Consider the following 17,766-nt stretch of genomic DNA (forward strand, 5'->3'; position numbering starts at 1 on the left):
TGACGAAAGCTGCTCATTTCCTTTCACAGTCTGTTGTATAGAGCGAAGACGAGCCCGTAAACACTTCCTGCGCTGTCTCTATGTACGGTCATGTGCAGAGAAACCTGACCCCTCTCTCATAGTAGCAATGTAAGTCAGCCAAATATACAATGTGTTGTTTTTCGAACCCGACAAACTTTAAGGGTGTATTCTACGAGTGATTTAATCGAGAAAACATATGTGGGGTCAAATCTCAATATTCTACCCTAAAAGTTTGTCGGGTTCGAAAAACAACACATTGTATATATATGCCACCCCAGCACAAACAGTTTGACCTTACGACTCATGGGTAAAAGATATGAATCAAATACAACATATTTTTGATACATACAAACAATCTCAATAGATTAAGTATTTTTACGTCATGTATCATCACCCGTCAATGTATCATTGCTGGGGTGGCATACACATGTCTCTTTTGCTGACTGTACAACCAGCAGCAGCGGCTTACGTTGGCTATTAACGTCTACGTTCAAAGCCGTTCTTTGAGTTTGCCAAGCTTAGGTAATACTTACGGCGTTAATATTTGTAAAACAAGAGATGCAAGTTGGTTTTCGATGTCTTGTGTGAACCGTTTATCTGTAACAACGAGATCAATGCTCAGTCAAAAAGTAGTACATCCATTACAACATGGTGTTGCAATATGGATATAGTAATCGGAAAGGATGACATAAGGAACCACTTTTGTTCAACGTCATTGAAACATTTCATTTAAACACTCCACTCTCGGAACACCCTGTATTATATAGTGTAGTGCCGTCTCAATCGGGCAAGCAGAATGTTTATGCGTAGAGTTCTGACGAAATTACATTAAGTAAATGGGCGCTCTGGTCGAAACGCACCCCTCAGCGGTACTTAGCCTTATTAGACCCAGGGGGTTACTCTATACTGACGAAAAATTCAAGTACGAGAGCTGTCGTGCAATCGACTTGTTAACTACAACAAGAGAGAGGCATGGCTCGCGCAGCAGTGCTCTGAAACTTTGTTTTTCGTTATACATATAGAGTGACCCCCCAGCGCCGACTACTCGACCAGGGCCACCGGACTATGATCTTTATTGAGATCCGCTGTCTGTTATTATGTCATTAGAGAAGAATACAGCCTTTTTAAAAATATCAGAACCTGAAGACAGTACTTGAACGGTTTAGTACATACGCTGTCTAAAATGACGAAAGTTTCAGATAAATTCCCAACTGTGATCGATATTATTTCTCAATTTTACCACCTATTGCATTTAGGGCGACTTGCACCAAACATATAATGTCAGATAAAAAGATCAATAGATTTTGATTCATTTTTCGGTGCAAGCCAACCTCAGTCTTTATCATACGACATACACTGGTGAAAACTGGGCGCAGCAGTGCGAATCCCGCAATTTTTGGCATAAAAGATAGTCGTTTAAACTAACTCAAAAAGTGACGATCCCATTCTTACTAGCAATAGCATGACTATACTCATATAAATAACACTATGATTCCATAAGAAGATATAACATCAGAAACATGATAGCATTTACTACATAATACTAACATAAAAATGAGTAAACTCACTACAAAAACTTTTAAACGTTTTCTAGTCATCCACTTTGCAAGCACACGTTCCACTGAGTACTCTACCTTGACAAAAACTAAAAAGCAAGCGATGTCATGCAACCTACATGTTTACTAGAAGGAGACAAAGTCGTAGTTAGCGTAGCAGCGCTCCGAACCTTGGTTTTCATAAGCTAGTGTGCTGCACTCAAGCCACTCGCTTTCAAATAATATTCAGAAGCAATTATTTTGCCCAATTTTCCCAGAGACTCTTCGCTTTTGCCTGGCTCGCTGCTGAGCACTTAGGTACTGCACAGTAACAAGTAATTAAAACCTTAGCTTTATCTTAACAATAGGAGCTTCAATGCTGCAGATAAACTCACAAATACAGATACAGTCATTTTTACAGTCATTTTACATAATGACTGTATCTGTATTTGTGAAAACTAAAACATCTATTTACCCCAAAATGGTAAAAAGTTATGCTTACCTTGCATATTTGCTAATCAAAGTATCATTCACTTACTGCCAGTTTCAATAACTGTATGTATCGATAAGTGACAGTTACTTTCATACGATTTTAAGTCATCAAAAGTAGCTTTCTGTAAAGTAAAGTAACTGTTAGTTATCGATAGAATTATTGAAACTGGCAGTTAGGGCTGATTTTTTTTATATCAGATAAATGTTATTTGGCGAATAAAATAGTTGATGTCACTTTCATATTTATTTACATATATGTCATTTTATACAAAAAAGTTGAATTCCTTGAGCAAAACTTAAGTAAGTTTTCTTCAGCCAGCAGAAGAAAACTTACAACTCCGGTTAGTAATATGCTAAATCAGCGAAACGAACGAAAGTAGACGAGCCGCAAAATTATGAAGCAGAAACAGAACTTGCAAAGCCATGTTTACACTAAAAGCGAGCTCGACTTGTTTGAAAACAACAACAAAGCTGGATTGTTTAGAGTGAGTAGGACTGAAACGATCTGGGAACGCGATTACTGAAACATCGTTTGTTCTGCTCGGGACCAGTGTGGGCTGACCCTTAAAAAGTTTTGACTGTAGCAGGAATTAGTAGTGGAAAGTTACTCGTCAAACGAAGTATGAAAAGTTTATCTAATGGGTTAAAAACTATGACGTCACTTTCTGAAATTATATTTTAGACAGTCAAGTAGCATGGTTATTACTTTCACACTAATAAAATTTATCGTAACTGCTTTAATAATGTAATAATTCTTTATGTTAGGTATATTTGCCTACATAGGTAGGTATATCGTCAAAATCAGAATCAGGGGAGTCACACAAGGTTACGAAGTTGGGAAGCGCTTCTGCACTACCAACGACTTTATTTAGATGCATTTAACGTACTGACTGCATGACAGCCCTCGTTACTTAGTTTATTGTTAAGCTAGAGTAATCCTCATCAAATATTTAATATGGATGGATGGATGCACAATTACATATGCGAAATTCACTTGCTAGAATGATTCTAAGATGTATGTTCCAAAGTAAAAATTAGTGCTCTTGTTCTAACTCTATGTCCGTTGGATTCAAATCGACCTTTATTAACCGACTTTAGATCCTGAAAACCGAACGGGCTCTGCAGCAGGAAGCTAGTCGGTTTCCAAGTAAAAACCGCAAAGGCCTACCAAGCAACTCTATGGAAGAACAATCCAATCGCGGCACTTCATGAATATTCATTCAGCAGATGTTCGATCGCTATTGGGCAATTGTCCGCCGACACCGAACTACAGCGATCACGGGGCAACCTGCCACCGCCGGCAGTTAACACATTCGCCGCGTAAACACGCGATCATTCGGTTAATGTAGCCGGCGAAATGTCGATTATAGCTTACAGTTTACAGTCAGTCCGACACCAATGGGAACACTGCAAAAAAATATAACAGTTACTTATACCTTAAATTTTGAGATGAATTGAATGAATTGAATTTTGAAGCCATTTTTATGCACATAAGTAATAAATACTTTTTTACGTGGAATGAACTCATTGAGTATGAATGGTCACCCGAGTCCGCGTTGTTCTATGGAATGAACTAGAAATTATAAAGTTACAATTAGTTTTAAGCTAACATACCTTATGTAATATTCATGATTTTTACAATACCTACCACCGGCCCCGTGTCTCCTATTGCTACCTACTGTTTATTATAGGACTAGCTAATTATTTGTAGATAGGTACGTAGTAATAAATTCGTAATTTTCAAAACTTATCGGCATTACTGAAGCGCACATCTTCATCTAGGCATTATTATAGGCGGCCAAAATTAACCCGAAATGTTCTAAAATTTCCCTTTACATACACCGAATTATTTAGCAGACTTCTGGTCCAGAGGATGACCGCTGTAGCCTGGCACAGTGACCTGGATGTCTGAAACAGAGTGCGCGTGATGCGACATAATGTGGTCTCACCTGCCTTGATTTAGGTGTTGCTTTTCAAGCTTGCATACGTTTTAATAAAATTAATGCTTTACGACCCTTTTCGGTGGCGGCCGCGGCAGCAAATTAATGAAACAGTTCGTTTTGAATTTTAATAAGTAAATACCTCATCGTAAAATTTACACTATCTGTAATTTAAAGGTGGTCAGATTGCTGTAATCGATAACATCGCCTTTTGATAAGAGGTTGTAATGTGCAAACTTTACTACATATTTTGTTGATGTACAAAATAAAGAGTAGTACCACTCACATATTATTATCATCACATATTTCTTAAATTGACGATTAGTATAATAATTATATTATCTACTACTTACACCCATTTAACTACCCCTTCAGGGATTACAGTCGTGAGCATAATTATGTATAAATAATTGTGACTCATTCAATTTCAGGATCTAAAGTGTAATTTAATAAAATAAGGCTTTCCTCGAGCAAAAAGTCGACAATGAGAGAACTTTTCAACCGTTAGTGAGATCGTCTGATCTTTTTACATTAATCTCGGTCAGAAACATTACAGACTGATAAATTGCAAAATTTCCTTCAGTTAAAAGTACCAAATCACGCTCTATATTAATTTACTTTTAAGGGTGCTGCACAAAATCTCTGCACTAGACAATACATATAATATGACTCTGATTTTTTGTCGTAGAAGATTTTATAAAATGAAAATACTTACACGATTACATATTTACACACGTTAATACACCTTTATAAACGACAGCTAATTTCTTTTATCATTATACCTATGTGACTTGATTTAACATTTTCAAAACGCCTAAATGTGCCAATATGTAATTCAAAATATATCAAGAGAAACGGACCCAATGGAGCCTGGAGCACAAACAGCAGCCACTCATTTTTCGTGAATTTTACTGGCTGTGTGTGTTTTCGTTGTTTCAGTAATAAAAATGAGCAAAAAATATCAATTTCCCAGCAACAGTAATAGAGTAAATTCTACACTAACTCGAGTTAGACGTCTAGGAAGCTTGATCCAGGCATTTCTGGCTTGTTTCCAACATGAAATAAAAATACAAATAACTGACAATTTTATTCTCATTGTAAATGTGCAAGTCTGTTTATACTTTTTCAAGAAACAAGAGTTGACTTACACAGTTTACGTTTACAATTACATATATTAAGTTTATTTGTCAGTAAGGGGAATCTTTTATAGAAAAGATAATCATACTCTTAGTAGGTGAAGAAGACTGCGAAATGAGTAAAATACGTAATTTTTTCCGTTTTTTTCCTGTAATTTGATACGCAATACAATGTATAGGTATTCCTATATGGCTATTGTATTATTTTAGGAAGTCCTCTGTATCAACAACTATTTAGCATACCTCCACATTAATACACGTGGTGACACGAACGAGTCTGACCATACCCGACATAAACTAAATGTGGTTAGTCCCTGGGACAAATGAATTTTCCTTTAAACTATTTGGGACATAATGGCTTCTAACAGCTGCTTCTGGGTATGTAATGGTAAAGTTTTCACAATTCCCGTTAATAATAATACCCGAGGAAAGTTCAGTTGAGTGCTAATCGTAATAGAGATATATATTGCTTACGTGTATATTTTTAGTCATTGTAAAATATTCTGATGGTACGGAATTGTTCATAAGCGAATTTCTCTCACACTTAATAAATATTTTTTTTAAATATAGGACTAGGTATTTACTTTTTATAGTAGAATAGAATTAACTATAAAACAACTAGAGCACCGTTTAAATTACAAATGGAAATATGCATAAAATTGGACGAGAAAGTTTTCAGTTTGTTGAGTAGATGCGCTGAGTTTATGGGATAGCGGACTTTTCACATCCTGTTCATTTATTCCAAAAACAAAGCGAGTATACCTACCTACTTACCTAAATATATTTTTAGGTAGACAGATAGATAGAATATTCTTTATTTGTACACAAACAGAAAAAAATATACAAAACTAATATACAAACAATAGGCACAAAAATGGCGGTCTAATCGCTTAAAGTGACTTTTTCAAGACAACCCGTGAGTGGAAGGATATTGTATGATCAATAAGGGGTCAAGTGTACTAACTAAAAATTGTATAAGCCTCTACTTCTAGGCTATAAAAATTACGAACTGATCCCCGAAATTAATAAAAAGAATGGCTACAAACTAACGGATGGCCGTTATAGTCTAATTGGTAGTCACCACAGAAAAATTACTTTCATCAAGCGACTAAGAGTTTCATAATTACAGCAATTAGGACCTTTGCGACCGTTTCTACGTATTAATGGTGTACGTGAGTTGTTTACAAAGTTGTCATTTTTGTACATATTTTCCGGGTGTTTTCAGAGTTGTGTTATGATGTGTTTGGTAACGTGAGCGCGACGCAAGATGAAACATAGTTTATTAATTGTTGACTTTAGTCTTTACCCGCGATATTGGGTTCGCCTTTATATGCTTTTCCCCGGGAAATTCGGGATAAACAGAAGCATACATAACTTAACAAATAACGTGGTATCATTATTAGAAATAAGTTTAATAATCTACATAACTCTAAATTATAGTACCACTATACATAACAATATCTATAATATCCCAAATGGTCATAATCTATTATAATATTAATAATTAACGTACCTACCTAAATGAGTGGGATCGCTGTTCTTAAATTGACGACACATTCCTTCTTGCCAACGGGTCGGCCTATTTAAATACGCCTCCAAGAGATTATTACTGGCTATAAATTTCACTCTTGAATTAATCATACTTTATTCTATTCACAACGATAAGTAAAACAAAGAATTCGCGGGTTCGAATCTACGCCATTTCATTATATACCTACACTTGTAGCAATGAAAAATCTCTAGTCAGCAGTAGACATAGCACCAAATAATGACGTTGAATTTATCAGCGCATCAGAATGTTACTAATTAAAAAGTAAATAATAATATTGTGTTCAAATTTTAATAAAAAAAAACATCATCATCATCATCATCAGCCAATAATAAAAAAAAACATAGTCGGTATATTTTAAGAAAAAACTTACAAATTATTTACACATTTTTTGTTTCATAACAAAACCAGCGACTCTTCATCATTGCGAGGGTTCCGTACTAAGCATCGTAAGTTATTACCAGGCAAGCCGAAGATCACCGTATATAAGATATTTATTATTCATAGCTACCATTTTTCATCACGTAAGTACTTGTTACATAACGTACATAAATACGTCGGTGCGCGAACTAGGAGCGGTATCTAATCCCTATACAAAAGAGTTCTTGTGGTCCTACTGACATTTTGACGATGGGTTTTCAAAATTTTGTTAAAATTGTTGAGTATAATATAACTAAGTAGGTACCAAACTTTGAAATGAACAGAGTTACACGTCAGAATCAAATCATAAAAGCTTAACAAACAAAAAAACAATAATATATGTAAAATGTGACTCATGATTGCTTAGTGGCAAATACTAATAATATACCCTTTCTGCAGCAAGGCAAAATCTCTTCAGCTCTTTTATCTACATTGGTAATCCTTTGCTCTTTCAATTCTCTTTAAATAAATTATTCTTATTTCTAAGAACATCCTTTCACTGAATACCACTTATTCTTCACAAGTACACTATAGACAAAACAGCCAGATTCAGCCCACAGGTAGACGGTAGAAGTAGGATCTTCAAACACAGTGACGGTAGCTCCCGTGCGGATCCCGTGCCGTAGGTACAAAACGCTGTGAGGCGCTAAGGGATGCAACGTTCTAACTTTTCATTACTCGCTACTACGCCAGCAAACTTGGGATTTATACTGAAAATTTGCTGAACACTCCGTCTTCATATTTTCGTTTAATATTACAACGGACGGCAACAACGTTATTATTATTTATTAATCTTTTTATCTAGCAATTCTCTAACGTTTATGCTGAAGAAACACTCTCATTTCTGCTGCTTTATAATAATAATAATAATATGTGGGGACATCTCACACACGGCCATCCGACCCCAAGCTAGGCCGAACCTGTGTTATGGGTGTCGGACAGCTGATATATTTACACAAATATATAGATAGATAGATACTAATTATAAATATCAACAGCCAAGACCCGAGAACAAATATCTGTGTTTAAACAAATATCTGCCCCAGCCGGGAATCGAACCCGGGACCTTCGGCTCAGCAGTCAGGGTCACTAACCACTACGCCATTCGGCCGTCTTTAGGTTGGCTAAGCTTTAACTCTGCCTTTAGTTATTCTTATCTCTTTTACGCATATTCTCGTTAGATACAAGAAGATACAAAATGTTCATAATGCTTAGGTAATATCGTAGCAGTCTAATGTCGATGAGCTAATTCCTCTTCCGACAGTGCCTTTGTTCATTCATTCACAGTTTTCGACCCAATACAGAAACTGCTAGACTAGAAATGAGATCGCACCAGTTGTCTGACGCAACCAAAGGATACTTTAGTAGTTACATCACAGATAAGCCGGCACTACGGCCGTTCTATGTCCAGTATAAGCCCTTTACTACTGTAAGTGGTGCATAGCGCGTACGTGATAGTACTCGCTCATGTTATGCTCAGCCTTTGACCTGCGTGTGATTTTGCTACTTTACTTTACTATGTTATGGTTAGGTAGAGAGGTGAGTCGTCTGGGTCTTAGGATTTTAGAATGTTCCTGTAATGAATCAAGAAATAACCTGGCTGTCGGTGCTTATAAAAAAAACGAAATGACATACCTACATATTTGCAGCATTTTAAAGGGCAAACCTCAAACACCGCAAAAAGAAGAAAAAAATAATCAAGTAGGTAGGTATTATATATATTATTGAATGTTCTCAAATATTATTAAAAATACAGCATTCAATAATGGTATCAATCTTCGGAACTTTGCTCATGAGCACATTTACTCACGATCTTGAGCGAAGAAAAAGCTCCATAATTATATGTCACTGGAACTTTTTCATTCGTCGAGAGCGTATTAATTGTATCATCGCTGTTTTAGCTAGAGCCGTGGTGCGTTTCAGTTTACGTCGCTAGAGGCGGACATCGCTTCAGGAAAACAACACAAAACAACAGCAGTGGTTACTCTAGCTTTGCCAAAACCGAACTGCCATGCCATCGGTATGCATCATACGTTTATGTTTGAGGACCGAATGGTGTAGTGGTTAGTGACCCTGACTGCTATGCCGAAGGTCCTGGGTTCGATTCCCGGCTGGGGCAGATATTTGTTTAAAGATAGATATTTGTACTCGGGTCTTGGGTTTTGATATTTATATTTAGTATGTATCTATCTATGTATTTTTGTAGATATATCAGCTATCCGACACCCATAACACAGGTTCTGCCTAGCTTGGGGTCGGATAGCCGTGTGTGAGATGCCCCCAAATATTTATTTATATTTATATGTACCTATATCATACAACGTTATAGAGTCGTAGTTAGCACAGCAGCCATTAGAAACTTCGTTTGTCGTGAGCTAGGGTGACCCCAGCACTCGCCTCGTGTCAGGGCGCACTTTGCTTCACGATATCATAATTTGCCACAACACCGTTTATATTTTTATTTCACTTTCACGTTAAATACTGTTTTGTACTGGCTGTGTACTTCCATTGGTAGATACAGTCTATCTACAGTCATTGAGGTACAAGTTCATTATAAGTACTTACCTACAAGTGGAATTTAATCAGTGTCATTCCCGATAGCAAATTCTGTTCCGATCATAATAAAAAAAACTTTCAACATCCACGGCAATTGTAAAAAATAACAGTGTATATTTAATATATTTTTTTAAAACTCGTTCCTCACTTATCCCTATAACGTAAGTTGCTCAAAATGAAGGGTATATTCACCGGCCAATAGGAACGTGTCTGATAAAACTGCCACCCATTATAGAGAGTACGTGGTGCACTTCTGGTAAAAAGGCAAATGGATTAGTGGTTACTTGTAAAGTTACGCGGCGTCCGACTGCTACTTTGTATATGGTAATGGGATTTCAATCTGTTCTGCTTTTTCCAGCAACGGCTTTTTCGCTGCATTTTCACATTGCGTCATTCGATGCGAAATGGAATAGGATGCTCTGTGGATTATAACAGACATTGCAAGAGGCTGGATTGCCGGCTCCGACTCAAATTTAATATTCCAGGTCAAGTAATGTACTCGTAATACTTACTTGTAGAATCCAAGTTAATAAAACCTACCTAAATATAAAATTTAATATCTTTGAATACTGTGGATTTTATTTTATGATACTTACAGGCTTAAAATATAGGTTCTACATGACGAACACTCGAATTTAAAAAAACTGGATGAGTAGTGCCTATATATAATATGCATTAAGATCCTTACAAATTACGAAGTTTTATCTTTATCCTATTCATACCTATTGTTGCATTGAACGTGTGCGAACCTTTGAAGTAAGGAGTAAGTTACATCTTAAGCTATATAAGTACATAGGTTTAACATAAACGGACCTAATGCACATGACAGAAGCAAATATGTGACAGATATTATGAACGTGTCAGACACAGCTTTGATATGGCGCTTGTACATGTATGTACAAATGTACATATTGTACATGTACATACACTCTGTATACGCATATGAGCATAATCTAATGGAATGTAATATAAGGACCACAAGGGATGGAAGATGTATGCGAAGCTAAGGATTTAGTTTTATATGATAAAATAGTAACAAACCAGTAACCAGTCAACCAGCTTTGAAACAAACGAGCTAATAATCAGTGCTGTACATTGTTTTATAGGTGATTTAATACTGTGTTAATTCATACTAGTTCTAACAAATATAACGATAGTTGTTGGCTGGTGACAACCGCCGTAACTGCACCAAGCGAAAACTCTGTATGCATATAATATTATTATACGTCTGGTGTACATTTGCTATCTAACATCTTATTTTGTCATGTTCAATTCGTCACACGTTAGTGCATTTGATCCATGCATGGTTTTGGCCTCATCAGCTGCTAGGACGATGTCACTTTCCGTAGGTCCATGGAGCTGTTCTTTTTCATCACGGGTCTTTCCGTTCCTATATCACATTTTAAGGAAACTTTTACAAAGAATATAAAAATGACGATGTTTTAATCATGCAGCATCCTCTTCAAAGCGGTCTTTGTCTTTCATGTAGCGCTGAAAATCCTCCACCAAGTACATTTTCAATGCATTTTTAATTTAAAAAAATAGTCTTATGTTTTATGCAATATGCCGAAACCGTCAACATTTTTCAAATAGCAGCCTCGGTATTCAATAAAACAGTTTCCGTGCGTGCGAACGTAAATAATAGGAATTTTTAATTGAGAATATTTTTATAAAACATTCAACACGAGATTCGATAGTGATTGCAGCGAAATATAAAACCTGTGAATTTACGTGCGGAGGGAAACACCACGAGAAGTTGTCAAAATTATGGCTAGCAACACTGACAATTATACAGTAGTGTTGCCCGTTGCGTTTGGTAAAAAAGTACAAAAGTTGTTGCGAGCGTGGAACCATAACTGCGATACTAATAAAGAAGAATGTACGCTGAGTGCACGCCGCCGTGCTCCAAACAACGGCAAAAATGCGCGCAGGCCGCCGAGGTAGGCAAAATTCCTTTTTCCGAAGCTGAAATGGTATTTATACTGAACTTTCCCATCTATAATACTCGATTTTATAACGTTGCTTTAATGCTGTACTCCTTGTTTTGTATTCTAATCGTTATATGGTTGCAGTAGCAGAGCAGTTAGATCTTTTTACTGTTTATAAAAAAACATAGGTGAGTTAGGTAAATGTACTAAATTCACACTATGCCAATACTGTTAATGCGTATACTTAAATAACTCGTGTAATATTTGTTACTAATAAGATAAATATGAGATATTATATCAGTTTGTAATTTTGGCTAAGTAACTAACTATCCCGTCAGTAATTAATGTATAAGGAGTAAAAGTTGCGTTGCATATACTTACTATGCACGTATAAACATTAAAAAAAACGCAAAAGTTAAGTTACATGCCAAAAACATTCACTTATCTACATCTCCGGGCGCTTTGAGTATTCCATTACACATATCTCTACGTATTTTCTTTACATGGAATAACGCAAACTCTGGATGCAGCAACAATTTGTTCGAAGTCCTGCGGCTTGCAGCATCTAGCCTTAAACAAAGTGATAAATCACCACTGCCTGCACCTTAAGCTCTTTATTTTAAAGTAGATAATGGCTTGGCTGATAGGTAAAATATGTTTGCAGGAGTAAAAGCCACTTTCCGTCTACTCCTCCCGTCTCACGACATCAAGCGAACAAGGTATATGAAGACTCTGAAGGTATTATTGTTAGACATAAAAAAAAACTTTTAGCTTGTTTACTCCTTGCATAAATCATGAGAGGCAGTAATGGTTTTTGTTCCTAAAGAAATGTAGTAGCTACTTAAGCATTGATTTAAGGTCACTCTGTTTGTAATAGAGTAAATAATTCCCCGTTAAAAATACTATTGATGAATGAGTATGTCTGTGTATTGGTTTGCGGTCCCAATTGATTTAAAAAGTAACAAAAATACTAACACAACAATTAAAAGATGATGTTGCTGCGCAAAAAACCTATTAAACAAAATATTTCATTAAAATCACTTTTCCTTTTATTGTCCAAGCTTCCCTTGATTCGTCCATTGTGTAGACGTAGTGAGCCGTTCTGAAATGCTGAACTCCAAAAGAGTGAATCTAAGAAGACGCTAGCGCTATAATAGGGAGGGGAGGGGCGACTGGATTAAAGGACGTTTTCCCCATTTTATACCTCGCCTCTAAGAGAACGCCAAGTGGTGAATTATTGGCCTTACTTTATTTTATAAAACGACTTCACATCCGCGAGATTTCTGTTTACCTACCGCAAAACGGTTTGCAGGACCCGCCTTATATTCTATTGATAGGAGCTGATATAAAATCGATTTTTATCTTTTATTTTCCCGCCAGTGTTCGCTAGCTTTACGAGTTCAATATAGGAAGTGCACGTTGCGATGCTGTAAGGTATTTTAAGTGCCAGTTTCAAGTGTTTTGCTAGAACATTAGCTCTAGAGTTTGGCTGACGTATTATGCACGAATAGTCACACAAACAATCAACATGTTAGCGTCGCATGTTGTAAATTCAACTGTATTGATATTTCAATAGAACTTTCGTTAGTTCATTTCCAATTTATTGATGCGCTATCACCGCCAAACAGCATGTTGATGAACTTCGAATATGTGTTTGATTTGTCAACGCTACGAGTCGCTACGACTGTTTAGTATCGTAGCGCGTAGCGCGGCGTAGCTCGTAGCCTTTGTACTCGTAGCGCGCTGGATTACGCTGAATAGCTAAAAGGACACTCGTTGCACAACCAATAGCCCCGATTCGGACAGATTTTTATACATTTCGCATGTCATGCAGAGAGAAACGCCATTTTAAATCGCTTCTCCGGCATTAACGAACCTACGATTCAAACGTGCATAAAAGTAATTAAAAACATCGCTTAGCAACCGACTCATAAAGTTATTAATTAAAATTTCCACACAAACGGACAGCCACTAGCATGATTTATATAAATTGCCTCTTTAATTGCGCAAACTTGGAGTGAGGTTTTTTTCCTTTGCGAGTTAAATTTACCGGGGTAAGTTGGGTGTGTTTTTGTGTATGTAATTTGGCGGGGTATTTCCTTTTCATTAAGTTTCCACGCACAATATTGCCGGGTCGTAAACTAGTGGCGGCGATAGTTAGCCGCGGCCGAGAGCTCACCTTGCCTAATGAAACTTGAAGGAAAAACCCGGCCACGTAAAAAAGAAACCCCGACGTGAGGTTCTGTCGCATATTGCCGGAGGAAAAGTTATTGGACTTCGTCTTTACCGACTCGCATCCCCATTCTTTACCTAATTAGGAAAATATGTTATGTTGTATAATATTAAATATATAAAGTCTTAAGTATTTGCTATTTTAGAGTCTACTTAATGATTCATCAATCTGTAGTACAGGCAGTGAGAAAATAAAATCCTCAGTAAGATATGAAGCTCGCGTGAAAAATAATAAGACTAAGGTTAACACAGTTGTACTAGCTACACTTGTTGCACAATGGGTATCGCACTGGACATACAGGTAAACTTTAAAAAAAACTCTACCGTACCCTAAAATAGCTTTGTAAATATGCTTAATGAGTACGAAGCTGGAAGCACTTCTCTAAGACTTGGAATTAAGTTGGTTTATTAAGCAAGAGCTAGATTTTAAATAATCCAGGTGTCTTACTTTTCGCTGGACAGTTAATTAAATTCTTTCGTGGAATGGTTCGAGGAGTTCCAGGAGTAATGGTAGCTTGTTGTGGTCTATTTTTTTCTGTTAAAACGAAATACAGCCCTGATTTTGACACCATCAGCTTCTGCGCTACTGACAGTACAGTTTTTCACTGCACATTTATACTCGTGTACATACGTAACGTGAGGGAACCTAAACAGTATTAATACGGTTTTGTTACACCTCAAGATTTTTCCCTGCAGCGTAAGCCGACTGTAGTGTAAAGTTTCCACATTCCCTTATAACGCATAAATAATTCTATGAATGTGTGTGTTCGCGCAACAAAATAATATTCATGAATCACTAAGAAAAACGGGCAGGCTACATTGCACTGCGTTCATGAACTTATTTGACAGCGTAACGCGATAGAAAATAGTTCCCACGGCATGATGCGGTGTGCTCCCGCCTTACAACTGGATCCGACTCACGGCCCACACCTCGTATCTCAGTTTTATTTACCCGTTAAACATTGTTTTAACACATTTTTATACCAAATATAACGGGGAATAAACCGCTCTGGCGGGTGGCGGGTGAATTAAAACTAATGGTCGAGTTAATTTCTCATGAGGATACCAGCAGTAAGGCACAACTTCCTCGCTGAATCTGTGTTGCGCGCGTTGCCAGTTCTCTCACGTTTAAATTGTTTGCTTTTTCCTTTTTTGAAAAACTTTAGCAGCTATTTGTCCCTTTCCAGGATGTTCTGTTAAATTGCTGTGAGCGTTTCCTTAATGGCGGACGGATTTGTCGATATGTTGATGTTTTAATTCGGCCACCACCATTTGTTTTTTCGCGTCGATGGGATAAGGTGAGCATAAATATTTAACCACACTTACCTACTATGCATATAAAACAGAAACAATTCACTATAGTGTTAATTTAAAAGACAGTACTATTTACATGCCTCGCAGCCGTTTATATAAGAGGACCTCGGTATCGATATTGAAACAACACAACCTTTAGGTAACCACTTGTCATCTAATTAAACACAGTCCGTACAGTTTACTTTTGTAAATGAACCTGCTACTTCTCATAGAAAATCCTATCGGGAGTTCTAACTCGCTTCTGTGCAGAATGGATATTAGTATGTAGCTGCAACTGTGTACATATCGGTCGGTAGTCAACCTAAAGTATACCTACGCTTCTACCCATCCATAGGCGAAACAAATTAAAAACTTTTGTAACTTTTGTAGATACGTCAACTACCTTTGATTTCCACAGCTACATAGTTAGTTAAAAAACGGGAACTCGGCGGGCTGAGTTGCAATTGCAATAATTACTTTCCTACTTCCTTTGCAATATTTTCCATAATACCTGTCCATGTATATGTTTTGTGGAAGCGCCCAAATAGTTCATTTTCTACATAAAGTACTAAGTACGATCACAAAGAGATTTTAAGAAAACAAGTCATGAATAATAGCAGACCTTTGTATTGTAGAATTGTAATGTTGAATCCGAGCTAACAATTATTAAACTTTAGGCGAGCGCATGCAATAGAACAAAGCCCCGCCTCGCTGTAGTCCGTTATCTTATTTGTTAATTAGATTCTTCCAGACGATTCCAGTGCACGATGAACTATTTAATAAAACGCTTTTAGCAATAAGCATCCAGTAATTGTCAAAGGTATAAGCGCATTCGCCTTTTAAACAGTTTTTAAGTAGAAAGAAAACCAATAACATTGTATTACTTACCTTCAATGATTTCAAAAGGAAGGATACGCCCTTCAGAACATTTTACTCAAACCTTCTTCATACAAGTAAAATAACTGCCATCTGTCATAATTTGTTGGAACTATGTCAGAGCCGAGCTACTTATCCTGACGACGCAACCTTGTACGTGCGTTCATATTTTACCGTCACCGGACAGTAGGTACATAATAATATGAGTGAGTTGTATGCGGACGTCCGTACAAGGTTACATCGTGCGGCCATTGTAGACTTTGGTAGTAAAATAATTATCGCTTTAAAATGTGTTTATTTATTAATTAAGGATGATACGATATTCCATATTCCTTTTTGACCTTCGTATCATAGTTTTGTAGCCTTTCACAACAAAATAGGCATATTTATCACAAGAAACAAAGACTCTTCTCTCCGTCACAGACAACTGTCGACTGAGGTCCGTTGGCCCTAAAATGACTATTTTAGGGCCAACGCGCGGGTGCCATTTTCTTGAGTGGGTTGGCCTGTCCTTACGCAGTAATATATATGTCAATGCTTACCTTATTTCGTTTAGAAAATAACATTGTTTTACCTTATTACGTTTAGAAAATTAAATACTTAGGTAAAAATTCCCTCAACATTTTTCTGGGAGGTATTTTTGGGGCAATGTCTGTACGGACTCGGACAAGCTACCGCCCGCCCAACCACAATAATATCTTGTAAAAGTTGGGCGATAGCCGCGGGCTGCCTACCTAGCGAATACAGTCGCGGCTGTTAATAACTTGTCGCTAGGATCATCATAAAGGAAAAATTACATGAAAAACCACAATATTGGTATATAGGTACACTTAACTTTGCTATTTTTTATGTAAGTAAACCTTATTCTATAGAAATATTCTTTTTTCTGTTAACTTACCTAAGTACCTAAAAATACCTAATTAGGATAAACTAGATCCTATTATAGGTCTGGTAACTGGTAGCTTTCCCGAACCTATCTAGTAGCTAGGTGATTACGATACATCTAAGGAAATCTTGTATTCAATCTAATAGGTAATATTAATGTAATAATCACTACCATTGTGATCAAATTAATGTCGATGTGATACTAATAATAATAATTGCTAACCAGAATTCAATAGGCAATTGTGTACAAATGACGACATCGGTAAGTACACTAAGTACCCATGAGCTCATCATCACCAAGAATAATACAGGGACTCAGCTTCCTTCATACCAACTTTCATTGAAATAAATGTAGGTAACTATTTATGTCACCCATTCATTCAATATTACTTTCAAATGCCTCATACCAGTTTCAGTATTTTATTCAGTAGGTACTTTACCTATTCTATTCTATTCTGTGTGGGGGCGTAAGTACCTGCACGTGGCTCTCTCGAGTGGAACCTTTGTGCATATCCCCAAGGTCTAAACTGCTTTCCTAAGCTTGGACCATTTCCCACCACGCTGGTCCACTGCGGGTTGATGGGTTCACATATCTAGATGTGCTAAATCTAGATATGCAGGTTACCTCACGATGTTTTCCTTAACCGTAAAAGCGATGGTATACATTGTACTTACTTAGTTAAGTTAAAAGAACTCATTGATACAATTTCAGCGCCGGGATTCGAACCCGCATCTCTTGCGTGAGAAGCGGGCGCTTACCCGACTGAGCTACCACTGCTCCCAATAAAGTAGGTACTTAGGTAACATATAAAGTGTTTTTTTTATGAGTACCTACCTACATAGTTCCTATTAGGTACTTACCTACTAAAAATAAGGAATACTTACTATCTGTGGTGGTATGAA

The sequence above is a fragment of the Plutella xylostella genome, chromosome 17 (genome assembly GCF_932276165.1).
Source record: "Plutella xylostella chromosome 17, ilPluXylo3.1, whole genome shotgun sequence".
Lineage (NCBI taxonomy): Eukaryota > Metazoa > Arthropoda > Insecta > Lepidoptera > Plutellidae > Plutella > Plutella xylostella.